The sequence below is a fragment of the Rutilus rutilus genome (genome assembly GCF_951802725.1).
Source record: "Rutilus rutilus genome assembly, chromosome: 1".
NCBI lineage: Eukaryota > Metazoa > Chordata > Actinopteri > Cypriniformes > Leuciscidae > Rutilus > Rutilus rutilus.
This window is the reverse complement of record NC_140209.1, coordinates 8,911,147-8,926,058: the sequence shown is the minus strand read 5'-3', so window position 1 is coordinate 8,926,058 and position 14,912 is coordinate 8,911,147. Positions and strand designations below refer to the sequence as shown.

The following is a 14,912-nucleotide window of genomic DNA, read 5'->3' as shown; positions in this document are numbered from 1 at the left end:
CAAAAAACATGAATCATAATGATCACATCATCAGTATTCATGTCTGTAATATTCAAACTAGAACACAAGCTTACCTGTCCTAGAGCAGCTAAAATGAGAAGAAGAGCTTCAATGATGAGCAGCATTTTGATTCAGTCAAATCCTTCAGATGATCTAGTAGATCTAGTGAAGAACGGACGATGAAAGACAATGAGAACAGTATTTCACAAAATCTCCAATCAGGAATATGTACAGATTTACACACTAATAATGTTTCACAATACAGTTTTACCCTGGTGTCCTAGATAGCAAACCATTTGAAAATAATGAATTAAGGAATTAATAAGAATAATACATTTAATCCCTTGAAATCTTTTAAAATACCCTCTTGCCATCCAGAGGCTTGCATTCTGCAAGTGAATGGCGCCTTGTGGTGCCATCCTAAAAAGGCACAATATCACTATTATGGACTTTACCTTGACTGTTCCAAGCTGGTGGAATGACCTGCCTAACTCAAACCGAGCTGCTAATTTTTTAGCCATTGTCAAGAAACTGCTGAAGACGCATCTCTTTTGTTAACACTTGACCCCATTAACACTTACTATTCTATATCTATTCTATATCTGTTCTATATATATAAACGTTGCTACATGTACTGTAACTGAGTCTGAATGTCCTACTGTTAGTTTGATTGCTTATATTGCTCTTCTCATTTGTAAGTCAATTTGGATAAAAGTGTCTGCTAAATGATTAAATGTAAAAGTAAATTACCTTGGAATATGGTAATTTGTTTTTGTAAGGTTCTTCAGTTGCTCAGGAACATTGATGAGAGAAGATCAGAAAAGTCATCCAGTCAGGCGACAACAGCAGTATTTAAACCATAAAATAAGGAAGCTTGCTTTTTTGTTACAACATGTAGTTTGACCAATGTTTTGTGTGTTACGTACATGACCGACCAACCAATGGTGGCGTGTGAGAAGGTGGGACCTAAAGCAATGCAAAAACGCACATCCCTTGTTTAGTGTTCATGTAAACAATACATTCAGATTCATCAATCAGAATGAATTCAGTCCGACTGAAACAAAAGTTGTGCATGTAAACATAAGGAATGGTGACTGTAGAAAGCAAAAGCAGAATCACAGACATTTTGGGTTAGGGTTAGAATCTAGAAATCCCGGCTGGAGGATAGGGAACGAGACACTGCATTTGAGACGCGGTGGGAACACCCTGCATGATTGCGTCATGAAGAATGTGTATAATCAGTCCAATGGAAAGATGAGAGGTCATAGGCGGGTGATGTCATCGACCAGGAAACTATAAAGCACCCCCTGAAACAGATCGCGCTAGCTTCTGAAAAGTCTGAAGCAAGTCGATCAGGGCATGCAGTAAGTATGGCAGGCGAACGCAGCGTCTCGTTCCCTATCAGGGAACCAGGGTTACATTCGTAACCTGAGACGTTCCCCTTCAAGGGAACTTGAGCTGCGTTTGAGACGCGGTGGGAACCCCATACCCACTACGCCATAATGCCAAATGGTTGTTCTGTGTGAAGTCCTTGCGCACACTAAGAAGCAAGCAACCTAAAGCAAGCCACCTAGCCCCAGGAGTGGAGATGTCTAGATCATAAAATCTGACAAATGTATGTGGTGAGGACCAGCCCGCCGCATTACAAATATCTTGAAGAGAAACTCCCAAAATTAAAGCCTTAAGAGGCAGCCATTCTCCTCGTAGAATGGGCCCGAACAGCCAAAGGTGAAGGCTGTCCGGCCGCTCCATAAGCAAGTGAGATGGCCTCAACTACTCACTTGCTCATTATCTGTTTAGATGCAGGGCAACCTATCTTAGGTAACCCGAAGCAGACAAATAGTTGCTCTTATATATACACCACAGGGCAGCTCTGTGGACATAAGCATCCAAAGCCCGGACAGGGCATAACAGATTAAGTTTTTCCTGATCTGGGGTATTAAGGTGGAGGACAGAAGGCCTGCAGCACAAATGACCCGCAAATTTAGTAGGGACCTAGGAATACAACCTAGAAAAGGTGGAATAAAGACTATCACCATACCAGGTGCAAATCCAAGTACGTGCAGGCCTCAGCCTCATGTACCACGGAGAAGACGAAATAAGGATCTCTCCTCAGAGATAACCCAGCAAAGAAACATTTATTGCAGAAATCAAGTACTGTACCATAGGGCAGATAGCAAGATTCAGAAGGTGTTCTCCGCACCAGGCAGAGAACAGTTTCCATTTCAATGCATATTCAGTCTTCTCGTGGAGGGAGCTCTAGACTGGAGTATGGTCTCCACGACCTCAGTCGAGAGACCTGAATCTATGAGCTGGGCCCCCTCAGAGGCCGAGCCGACAGTATTCGTAACTCCGAATGAGAGTAACTCCCGGGAGCAAAGATATCGGGAAATGCGTACAGGTATAGCCTCAACCAGACCTAATATGTTGCATCTAGTTCAAGCAGAGCTTGAGAGAGAACCACATAGGGCAATGTGTTGTATAAACGATGTGAAAGGTAGACTTGAGTTTTGACCGAAGTTCTCCCAAAGGAGCTCCACCACCTCAGGGTGAAGTCTCCATTTCCCGGGCCTCAGCCCCTGACTCAACAGGATATCTGCTCTGATATACGAGACCATCAGTGTGTTGTCCGGAAGGACAAGCACATGGTGACCTCTCGGGTCTGACAGGAAGTATTGAGATTCTCGGAATACCTCCATCACTTCTATAGCCAATTATGTGCCAAAAGGAAGATGGTCCTGCCAAAGACCCTTTGCCGAGCGGCCACTCATGACCGCCCCCCATCCCGTGAGGGAAGCATCCGTCGAAAGCGTTATGCGTCGACAAGAAGCCCCCAGCACTGGGCCCTGGGCGAGGAACCAAGGTTTCTTCCACATGACCAAGGCACGAAGGCATCGCCGCGTGAACTTGATCGTGCGAAATGGATTTCCCCTCGGAGAAAACCCCTTGGTCCTGAGCCACCACTGCAGGGGTCTCATGTACAGAAGGCCAAAAGTGATTACGTTGGACGCAGCTGCCATGAGCCCCAACAGTCTGAAACTGTTCCACACAGAGTGACTGGCCTAGTTTTACCCCATTTACGGCGAAGCTGCAACCCCAACATCTTTAAAATAGACAGAACGACATCTCGATGCCGAACTGCCATCTGCTCAGATTGAGCTAGGATCAACCAATCATCGATAAAGTATAATATGCGAATGCCCTGGAGTCTCAGACGAGCCAGAGCTGCATCTACGCATATTTTAAAGTTGCGGGGTGATAAAACTAGCCGAATGGAAGAACCCGATACTGGTATGCTTCGCCCCCGAAAGCAATCCTCAGGAACCTCCTGTGATGAGGATGGATAGATAAGTGTCCTTTAAGTCTATTGTGACAAACCAGTCCTCGGACTGAATCTGTGACACAATCATATTAGCTTAAGCATACTTTGAACTTGAGATTCTGAAACCTGCTGTTTAATTGACGCAGGTCTAGAATAGGACGCAACCCCTCATCCTCTTTCGGAACAATGAAGTAACGGCTGTAAAACCCTGACTGTCTGCTGGGAGGAGGAACCCCTTCTATAGCTCCTTTTGAAGAAGTGTCAGTACTTCCTGCTCCATAACCAGAGCCTGCTCGGGGTCCACCACTATGTGGAGGCCCCCTAGAAATCTGGGCGGACGAGAACCGAACTGAATTCTGAAACCCTTTTATATAGTGTGCAGGACCCACTGAGAAATATGTGGCAGTAGTTTCCATGCTGCCAGAAATTCTACTAGGGGAACCAGTCTCTCGAGACTGGCCTCTGGATTTGATTGAATCCTCGGAGGATCGTATGGGGACGCTGACACCTCGGTGCCCTGAATGGAGAACCGGCAGGGAACAACCGAACTGGCAGTGCTGCGACCCTCCTCAGAGAGTCGCACCCCAGAGGGTGCCGAGGAGAAACGATTTCTCAAAACCGTCCCTGCCCCGGAGGAACCTTCAGAAGCCTGATAGCCTCATCGTCAGGACTTCCTGTCTAGGTTTTATTAGAGATAATGACAGTCCTTAGATCTTGCCTACCTCTAACTAGCTTTGTTTCTACGACCCTCCTCGGAGGATCGTTGGAAAAAGCAGGCACCTCGGCGCCCTGAAACGGCGAACCGGCAGGGAAACCGAACTGACTGCTCTACGACCCTCCTCTGAGGATCGTTTGGGGTCACTGACACCTCGGTGTCCTGAAACGGCGAACTGGCAGGAAAACCGAACTGGCAGCGTTGCGACCCTCCTCAGAGAGTTGTACCCCAGAGGGCGCCGAGGAGAAACGATTTCTAAAAACCGTTCCTACCCCGGAGGGGACCACCCTCAGAAGCCTCCAGCCTCGGCGTCAGGGCCTCTTCTTCCAAGCTATTTTAGAGATAAAACAGTCCTCAAATCTTGCGTTTATTTCTTCGTTTTTTTTAAAGCGGAGCGTCCAGAAGAACAGACATATTTTATCTGAATTATTCTTTACATCAGAAAAACTATATATATATATATATATATAATCACTCAGTGGCCACCAGCAGGAAACAACCGAACTGGCAACGTTGCGACCCTCCTCAGAGAGACGCCGAGGAGAAACGATTTCTCGAAACCATCCCTCCCCGGTAAAGTTTATATGTTGCGCGACGCAATTCTCGAATAGCGTCAGTGCTGACATCCTCACATTCATCCATGTCCTTATATACTTTACCTACCAGTGCTGCCTAATAATATTTATCTATTATTTATGATGGCTGGTGGGTACCGTCGGGGTTATGATGACGCCAACCCAGGAGAGAGATCATGACCATGATGCTTAATACCCATAACATTACTATAGTAGAAGTTTAGGGATTAAACACATAAATAGAACCGGTTTATTCCACAATCTCGACACCTCAGTGTGGAGATAGAAAAAAAAAAAAAAAAACGGCACTCCCCGACGAGGAGGCTCGAAATATAGAGTTTTCCTTATATTTTCACTTTCATATATGTTCGGCTGGCCAATAATATTTAACTTAGCAACAGCACTAGATAAAACCTCCTTTATAAGCTCCTCTTTATTCAACAGAGTTATGAGCTGACTTATTTATTTATTTATTGAAAACTCATAAACATCTGCCTTATTTTGATATTTTTCTTTTATTTATTTATTTTTTAAACAAAAACATCCCGGGGAGGAGAAACCGCAGAGCGTGCTTCTCCCCGAGATAAGACACTGGATCCAACAGGTGTTTGTTTAGAACCATTTGCGATCCCCAAGATGCGAGTCGACGCCGTGCCTTGGCAGCAGCGGGACCCGCGCCTCGGACGGCGCGCACCGAACCGTCCTCCTCGAAGAACGGCCTGCGGGAGCGGAGCGTCCTCACGGACAGCTTCTCGCAATGCTCACAGTCAGCCTCCTCGAGAACTGACTGTTGGCATGCTCCACTCCCAAACAAGCAACACAAAGCTGAAGTGTGTGTCCACACCCGTGATATAACGCGGGCAGGGAACAACACAACGCTTGCTTGCGCTTTGCCATAATATATATATATATATTGCAACTTTAACAGACAACAATAAATATGACAAGGACAGAATACACAGATCACTTGCTGAAGGCACAGAAGCTAGCGCGATCTGTTTCAGGGGCAGTGTTGTTAGAGTACTCTAATTACCTTTTTCGTGAAATGTGTAACTTAACGCGTTAGTTTCTTGCGTTAAGTAATCAGTAACTTCGTTATTTTTTTTTTTAAGTAATCCGTTATTTTAAGGAAAGGAAAATCCCGACTGCAGCCTGCTTTTTGTCAGACAGTAGGCTTAGGTCTACTTTGCCACCTGCGGGTATATCAGCGGAGCCGAAGCGCTGTGATCGTAAAGTCAATGGCTGTGATACGTCTGTGCCCTGCATGCGCCTGAGTCTGACCCTGTGTGTGTGTGTGTGTGTGTGTGTGTGTGTGTGTGTGTGTGTGTGTGTGTTTTTTTTTTTTTTTTTTTTACTCCCGGCAAGATGGCAGAGAAGACAGCGTTTGGATTATGGAAGTACGCACATCATGTTTAATTTGTCAACGAAAAGGAAAAGAAAATGCACACTCTGCGTTGGTGAAAAGCTTCTGTCGACCGCCAAACATTTAATTCGGTTTGTAATCATTTTTGTTTGACAGGCAGCTGTTAATTTCGGTTAGATCGTTGACTGGTTGTTCATTTCTAAATGGATTTAAATCTGCAAGCCTGTTTACCTCAGGTTGTGTTTACAAGTAAGCACACTTGATACACTTTGATAACTGCATTAGATTTAAAGAAAAAATCAGGAGTTATCTTGTATGGTGCTCATATAGGCCTACAGTAGCCTAGGCTACTCGGGCTGGGTAGGTGCGAATTTTGATTAATATGTTCTGTGATAATAAATAAATAAATAAAACGCCATGTGGAATAGCCTATTGCTGACTGTCTTTACTGTTATTGTTATCCTGCAGTGTTAATTTAGTCGGATGACTGACGTTATTCATTGTCAGGAGTCACGACTTCTAGGTGCATTTAAAGGGGCCGGGGGCTGTGTCTGTCATGTGTGAGCCGCTGCAAACGGCTTTTAATTTTTGGTAACGCATGAGTACTCTAACGCGTTACTTTTATGAATAGATAACGCTGTAACGTAACTGATTACTTTTAATTGATGGTAACGTTGTAACCTAATTAACTACTTTCCAAAGTAACTATACCCAACACTGTTCAGGGGGTGCTTTATAGTTTCCTGGTCGATGACGTCACCCGCCTACGACGTCTCATCTTTCCATTGGACTGATTATACACATGCTTCACGACGCAATCACGCAGGGCGTTCCCACTGCATCTCAAACGCAGCTCGAGTTCCCTTGAAAGGGAACTGCACATTTCTTGTCTATTCCACCCACTGCCACTTATACCAACGACGTAAATAAGCGCAATTACAATAGATTAATTTGTGGTAGAGAGTTGCTATAGAGAGTGACGATGTTGTATTGCAATATGTAGCACTTCAAAGTCAATACCAAATCAAAACTAGTTAGCACATTAGTTGTAATTGAAAAGGTTTAATGACAAAATATGGTTATGGTTACACTTAAAACAGTTACAAAATAGATGTATGAGATGATGATAACTTATACCATTAATCTTACCCAGCATGTGAAATGTTACGAGAGAGAGAGAGAGAGAGAGAGAGAGAGAGAAGAGGAGGCAAAAGGAGAGAGCCCCAAGAATAAGAAGAGAGCCCCCAAGAAAGGGACCCTGAGAAGAAGAGAGCCAGAGCATCAAAGAGACAGAGCAACAGTTACAATCTTCTATTATCCTTTCCTGACCATGTGACTAAAGCCCAGATGTGAGACGTTCAAACTGTCCAATCAGATAATTACAACTTCCCCCGCCGAACTAAAGGTGTGACAATTCATCGACCCCCCAAAGTACAAACATTTTGGCCTACAGGCACGGCCTAGATCACTATCAGAAACCTCTGTGCCTTTTGGAACTCCAAATGGTCATTGTGGTAGGAATTAATTCCAACATAGCAACATTGTTTCGGCCCAGATCCGGCCCACATCTGGCACACGTGGAAAGATGATCTGGCCCACATGCAGCGTGGAACGACGGCCCTTGGGTGGCCCTCTCCTGTTTGCCAGATCTGGGCCACAAGCAGGCCATAGCAATGCCACATGTCAGCCAAGAGCAAAGAAATAAACCTGAACTGGACCGTATCTGAGCCACAAAACCTGTGTATATTAAATACGAAGTCATCTCAGCCTTAATAAGCCTGTTAACAAGCAGAATCACTGAAGGAAAGAAGAGAACAGAAAAAGAGACGAGCAGAAACACAAGAACTACAACTGACTTCAGACACAGCCTTAGATGAAATCAACTGAAGAGAAAAGAAGACATTAATAATAATAATAATAATAATAATAATAATACATCACACTTGTATAGCGCTTTTCTGGACACTCAAAGACGCTTCACATGGGGAATAAAACAAAACAAAACAAAACAAAAGGGGTTTTTAAGGAAAAGCTAGTTTGAACAGGTGGGTTTTGAGTACTGATTTGAAGTTTGGTAATGAGTCTGAGTTTCTAATGGATGTAGGGAGTGAGTTCCAGAGGGTGGGGGCGGCGATAGCGAAGGCTCGATCCCCCAAGGTCCGGCGGTTAGTGCGGACGATCGGGGTGAGGCGGTTGGTGCCAGCTGAACGAAGGTGGCGGGTGGGTTGGTGCTGATTTAGGAGCTCAGTGAGGTAGGGCGGGGCCAGGTTATGGAGGGACTTGTAGGTGAGGAGGAGGAGCTTATAATGAATGCGATGATGAACAGGTAGCCAATGGAGCTGCTGGAGAACAGGGGTGATGTGTTCTCGGGACCGGGTGTGGGTGAGGAGGCGGGCGGCTGAGTTCTGGATGTATTGCAGTTTTTGTAGTTGATTGGTAGGAAGTCCGTAGAGAAGGCTATTGCAGTAGTCAAGTCTTGAAGTTATGAATGCGTGAATGAGGATTTCCGCTGTTGACAGGGTACAGGAGGGGCGAAAGCGGGCAATGTTGCGGAGGTGGAAGAAAGATAGTTTAGTGATATGGTTGATGTGTGTTCGGTATGAGAGGGTGGAGTCCATTATGATGCCAAGGTTTCGGACAGAAAGGGAGGGGGTGACATTATGTCCGTCGATTAGGAGAGTAAAGTTCTGAATAGAAGAGAGGAGAGATTTTGGGCCGGTGATAAGGAGTTCTGTTTTATTGCTGTTGAGTTTAAGAAAGTTATTGTCCATCCAGGTTTTTATGTCGGAAATGCAATTGGTGATGGTGGAGAGGATAGCCGGGGTGATGGATTTGGTGGACATGTAGAGTTGGGTATCATCGGCGTAACAGTGAAAATGGAGTCCATGGTGGCGGATGATCTGACCGAGGGGAAGCATGTAGATGGTGAAGAGGAGGGGGCCGAGCACGGAACCTTGGGGGACACCATGGGTGACAGGGGAGGTGTGGGAGTTGCAGTTGTTAACAGAGACAAAGTGATGACGGTCAGAGAGGTAGGAGGTGAGCCAGAGAAGTGCTGTGCCGGAGATGCCAATAGATTTAAGACGATGGAGGAGGACAGTATGGTCTATTGTGTCAAATGCAGCGGAGAGGTCGAGGAGAAGGAGGATGGATATGGAACCAGAGTCGGCAGCAATGAGGAGATCATTTGTGACTTTAAGAAGTGCTGTTTCTGTACTGTGGTGTGGACGGAATCCGGATTGAAATGTTTCGAAGAGTTGAGAGGAGTGGAGATGTTGGTGGAGTTGTGTGATGACGGCGCGTTCCAGAATTTTTGACAGTAACGGTAGATTAGAGATGGGTCTGAAGTTGTCCAGATTGTCAGTGTTGAGGCCAGATTTTTTCAGGAGGGGTGTGATGGACGCAAGTTTTAGAGGAGATGGAACAGATCCAGACGCAAGGGAAGTGTTGATGATAATGGTGATGAGAGGGATGAGGATTTGTTGACAGGTTTTGAAGAGGGAAGAAGGGATCGGGTCCAGCTGGCAGTTGGAGAATTTCATGGTCGAGAGGAGTTTGGAGGTGTCAGAGGGAGACAGAGGAGAGAAGGAGGAAAAACTGTGGTGTGTGAGCGGAGTGAGTTGATATTCAGAAGGAGGAGAAGCGGAGGAAGTGGGTGCAAGTGAACAGTGTATGGTATGGATTTTGGTATGGTAGGATGACAGGAAGTTATTGCATTTGTCTGTAGTGAATGTGGAGGTTATATTGTCCTTAGGTTTGGTCAGTTTTGCAAATGTGGAGAATAGGGTGCGGGTGTCGGAAGAATTTGAATGGATGAGTTGGAAGTAGAAGTTGGACCGGGCAGTTTTGAGAGCAGAATTGTATGTGGTTATGGCATGTTTGTAGGCTTGGGCATGGACAGTGAGACCGGATTTTTTATGGATCCTTTCAAGTTGTCTTTTTTGTCTTTTGAGAATGTGAAGATCTGGGGTGTACCAAGGTGCAGAGGTGGAGAAGGAGACTGAGGCAGTTTTAAGGGGGGCTATTTGGTTGAGGCAGGTGGAGAGTGTGTGGTTGTAGAAGTTGACTAGATCAGAGACAGTCGGATCAGAGGGAAACGAAGAAGTAGAGATGGCATGGGATATGGAGGAGGTGAGAGAGATGGGACTAATGGATTTCAGGTTTCGAAATGTAATTGTTCTTTTGTGTTTGACGATAGGAGAAGGGGTAATGATATCCAAGGTGATGGCCAGATGATCAGAAATTATGAGGTCGGTCAATGAAAGGTTATGTATGGTGAGGGAGGGTGTGGAACAGACCAGGTCCAGGATATGTCCATGATTATGTGTAGGTGAAGTGACATGCTGGGTGAGGTTGAGGCAGTTTAAGATGTCCAAAAAGTCAGATGTGAATTTTGCTTCCGGAGAGTCGATATGAATGTTGAAGTCACCAATGAGGAGAACGGACGGAGAAATAGCGGATAGCTGAGTTACGAAGTCAGTGAAATCAGAAAGAAATGATGGGCAAGTTTTGGGAGGGCGGTAGATGACTGCAGCAGTGAGTGATTGGGAACCAGGAAGTCTGAAAGCCAAGTGTTCAAATGAGGATACAACCGGGATGGGGATGGGGCGTATGGAGATATTGCTGCGGTGAATGACTGCGATGCCACCTCCTCGCCGGTCCAGACGGGGGTTGTCGATGAAGGAGTATCCAGGTGGGGTGGTCTGATTTAATGCAATGTAGTCCATGGGTTTGTGCCAGGTTTCAGTAAGACAGAGAAAATCCAGTTTATTGTCAATAATGAATTCACAGAGGAGCAGGCTTTTATTGTTAAGTGATCTTGTATTGAATAGCGCTGTTTTAAGAGGCTTTTGTTGTGAAATCCAAGTGACGGAAGTTGAGACAGGCAGGAGGTTAGATGAAGTCACGTGAAGAGTGCGCGGATGACGTATGCGGATGTTGTTGTTTCGCCGGTGTCCAGGCGGGAGTGAACAACGGCCGGACCAGAAAGATGGAATAGTACTGTTTTCGGCACTGAAGTAGTAGAGAAGATTACGACGGGAGCCTCGGTGGATGTAAGGGCGACGACGGAGAAGACAGTGTTGTTGCAGAGTAGAGATGATGTCCAGTGAAGGAGGTGCGCGGTGGTTGAATCCGAGAAGCTGCAAGGACGTGTATCGAAGCGCCATGGTCAGAGCCGTAGATGACAAGAGCCGCAGAGAGGCCAGCACGAAGGTCATAAACAGTATCCGCATAGCTGACAGGCTGCTCCGGAGTGCAGGCCGGCCAGTAACCGGGCTGTAATCCACTGCTCGAGCAGAACACAGCGGGGATGGGTCGAAGGCAACCCCGGGAGCTAGCTTGTTGTTGGCGGTCTCAGCAGAGTCAACGTGACAGGCAGCAGATGCGGCGACCAGGCAAAGACACAGTCCAGATCTTGAGGCAGGAACAGATACCACCGGTACCAAACAAAATCAGTAGGTAAAACCGTTTAGTTGCAAACAAACTTTTTCGTCCGGTGTGAGAAGCGGCAGCCAAAACGCGCCAGCGTCCTCTCACTTCCGCACTACTGCGGACCATCCCCTTCACATTAAATCTGTGAAGATCTCAGCAGAGGAGGATTAAACAACTCAACAAACAGCATTACCAGCTTCACTTATTACTAACCAGACTGACTTTATTTCTGTCAGACGTCTACAAAAGGTTTTATTGAGAATTAACAGAGGTTTAACTCTAATGTGTTTCATTTGACGTCACCATAACAGTGATTAGTGTTTCCATTAGTTGGGCTCTTAACTCTTAATATATCTATTGTATTTTTCTGGCTGCTGTGACAGTGTGTTTGTCAAACACATTTGCAGCAGCAAATAAAGCTAAAGTGAAATGAGATCAGGTGATGATAGTTACCTGTTGATGGTTTAATAATCATCATGAAATAAACTGATGCATTAATGTTATTTGAAGCTAATAACTGTGTTGTACCATTAATAAATTCACATCACAAACCCTGTGTGAGATCCAGCAATAGTATAACAATCAGTTAGAAGACTTTAGCTGCCAACTCTCAGGCATTCACCGTGAGACTCACGCAATTGACACTTTTCACACGCTCTCACGCCACACATTCATTTTCTCACGCACAGAAAAATCGCGAAGCAAAGAGGACACGAGACCGACAGACTAGACAGAGCAGATTACTTATGATATAAAAAAAAAATCTCAGCTCTCAGATTCTGTTACTTTTATTACGAAATTCAAACAATAAATACCGTTTTGGCTTTTGTAAATGTGATACGACAGATCCCTAGCGGCACGTGAACCCATCATCTCTAACGTTAGCTAATAAACACGAATGAACACTGTTGAAAGATACAGTACAACTTACCGAAATGTATATTCGTCATAGCCTACATAATATCGACCAGTCAATCAAACAAAGGGGTCAATAAAACAGCTGGAGAACAATTATGTCACATAACATTTACCTCAGGAAAGTCATTTAATGACCATAATATAGGCTATAGCACGTTAGTTGGCTAGAAAAAAAAGAGCTATAGAGAGTATTTTGCTAAATATGTGTACTATATTACATATTTAATATATTTTTACTTATATCATTAAATTTAATTATTATAATAAAAAACACATTATATTTAATTTGAGTTATTTTTAACCTTAAATACTGCCAGCTTATGGGCTCTCTGTATGTTTACAGCATTAGGTGAGTTGTTCTTTTCTTGAGAAAAATGAATGCCTATCTTGTGTAGCCTACCTAATATTTATCCAAATGAGTCAATATTAAATCAAATCACAATAATTGAATTGAATTGAAATAATAAAAAAGCATAGCTTACCAGAAATTGTACCATGTTAACATTGTAACATGTTGTTACTAAACCTAATAAAATTCAGTTTAGTTACTAAAATGTTTTGACAATCACAATACACTTATTGTGATGCAATAATTTTTTTCATTCCCCCAATCCCCACTAACCCCCCAGATCTGGGCCGAAACAATGTTGCTATGTTGGTCATACGTTTCATATCATACGTCCATATCTATACAAACATACAAAAAGTACATTTTCTATCTTTGAAAATTACATACTATTACGTACGTACTGTATTAACAATGAGACCAGGCTGGTATGGACCTTGGGTTGAAATGCAATGCTTAAATAATGCTTGGAAAGAGCCTGCATAACTTAAAATGGAGTTAATGTAGAAACAACTGTATTTGACTTCCTCTTTTTTGTAGAGCATGATGAGATAAGCAAAAGTTTTGAAAGTAAGGTTCTTGAACTTAATGTGTCTTAACTAACCACAGAGATTATCACGAGGGCTGCTTAGATGAGGTGTATCCTCCAATGTTACTGTCTAATGCATTAAAGCACGTTCAGCACTTCCACATTGAGCATTTTACAATCACTAATCTGCCTATAACCTGCGTTAGACACACATGCACAACATAAAACACAGGATACATTCTTAATAACCAAAAAAAAAAAAATATATATATATAGGCTCTGTTCTGGGAATGTTCAACGGTACTAACATTCACAGAACGTGCATGAATCAAATAAATATTACATGGGTTTTAGTAAAAGTGAAATAACAAATAAATGTAAATGTGAATGTGAAAAAGTCAAACCTGAGGAAATCTGTGTTCCAAACAGCAAACAGTTTTTCTGCTGGATAGTTTATAAGAGATGTGTCTTGTTTTCTTGAATTATTTTGCTGTATTCTTTTACCACGACATTGTGGGCTTATATATGTGTACTCATGTGACGTAAGATGTATGCCAGCCAATCAGGATCTGCATGTTACTGAGACATCATATGTCTGCTTTCCAGTAAATTACATAACTTTCAGTAAAAAATAAACTAAAAAAATAATAAAAAAACACAGTATGAACTAACTTTCTCAAATATTGCCCATCTTGCCCAGTTCTTCTCAACATCAATAATAAAAAACAAACACCAATGACACTCAATTTCATTAACCAATACACCTTAATAAATACAGCACCATAATATGTCCATATATATATAGTCTGATTTTAAAACTGCATTCACTGTGATTATGTAATTAGATCATTGACCTATTACAGTTTTTATATGTACAAAAACCGACATTGAAAAAAGTCTCTGTCAAACTGTATTCATATTTATTTATATTAACATTTATGTATAGATTTAAAATGTCTCACGTGGCTCATTATAGGCTCACTGTAAAGTATTTCTCAGTATCTGTTCCAGTATGTTTTAATAATGTTGGCACTTTCCCATTGGGCCGATGTGCACTATAATTTCCTATTATCACTGTAAAGCTGCTTTGAAACAGTCTGTATTGTTAAAGGGGTCATATTATGATGGTTCTAAAAAGAACATTATTTTGGGTAAATGCAATGTGTTTACGTGGTTTTAGGTTAAAAAAAAAAAAAAAAACTTCTGTGAGAGCACCCTCTCAAAGTGAGGCTCGCTCCCCCTTAGAAGTGGAACCTATTCGTTGAATTGAGTCTTCTCTCTGTGTGGAGATCCCGAAGGTGTTCAATCACTTCAGTGCTTCTTTCCTGCTAATGGGTTGGACTGAGGGCTGTCTGTCTCCACCTCAAAATGTTGTTGTTGTATTGACGCACATTATGATGCAGTGGATACAAATCCGTGGGAAGCACGACTTGATTGTTTGTTAGGTTACTGAGGGGAGCAAGGAGACAGAACCCGCTCTTTACCCTCTTGGGACTTAAATCTGGCACTGCAGAGACCTCCCTTGAGCCCTGCAGGCAGTGAGTTAAAAATCCTGTTTCAGAGAAACAGTTCTCCTGCTTGTTTGGTCTCTATCTAGAGGGTAGGGACTTGCACGCATTTTCGGTCAACGAATCGTGCCTGGAATTCGGGCTGGCTAACTCTCAGCAAATCTGAATATGTGCCCAAGGTTCCTGCATCTAATCACATAATA

At 43.5% G+C, this 14,912-nt stretch overlaps 1 protein-coding gene across 1 annotated transcript in view; it reads right to left on the bottom strand.

Moving 5' to 3' along the window:
- Positions 1-13,697, bottom strand: part of LOC311287150 (galactose-specific lectin nattectin-like) — a 37,156-nt gene extending 23,459 nt beyond the window's left edge. Inside the window, exon 1 of the mRNA XM_084403782.1 lies at positions 13,606-13,697. The gene's annotated coding sequence lies outside the window, so the exon portion shown is untranslated. The remainder of the gene's footprint in view (positions 1-13,605) is intronic.
- Between the last annotated feature and the right edge of the window lie 1,215 nt (positions 13,698-14,912).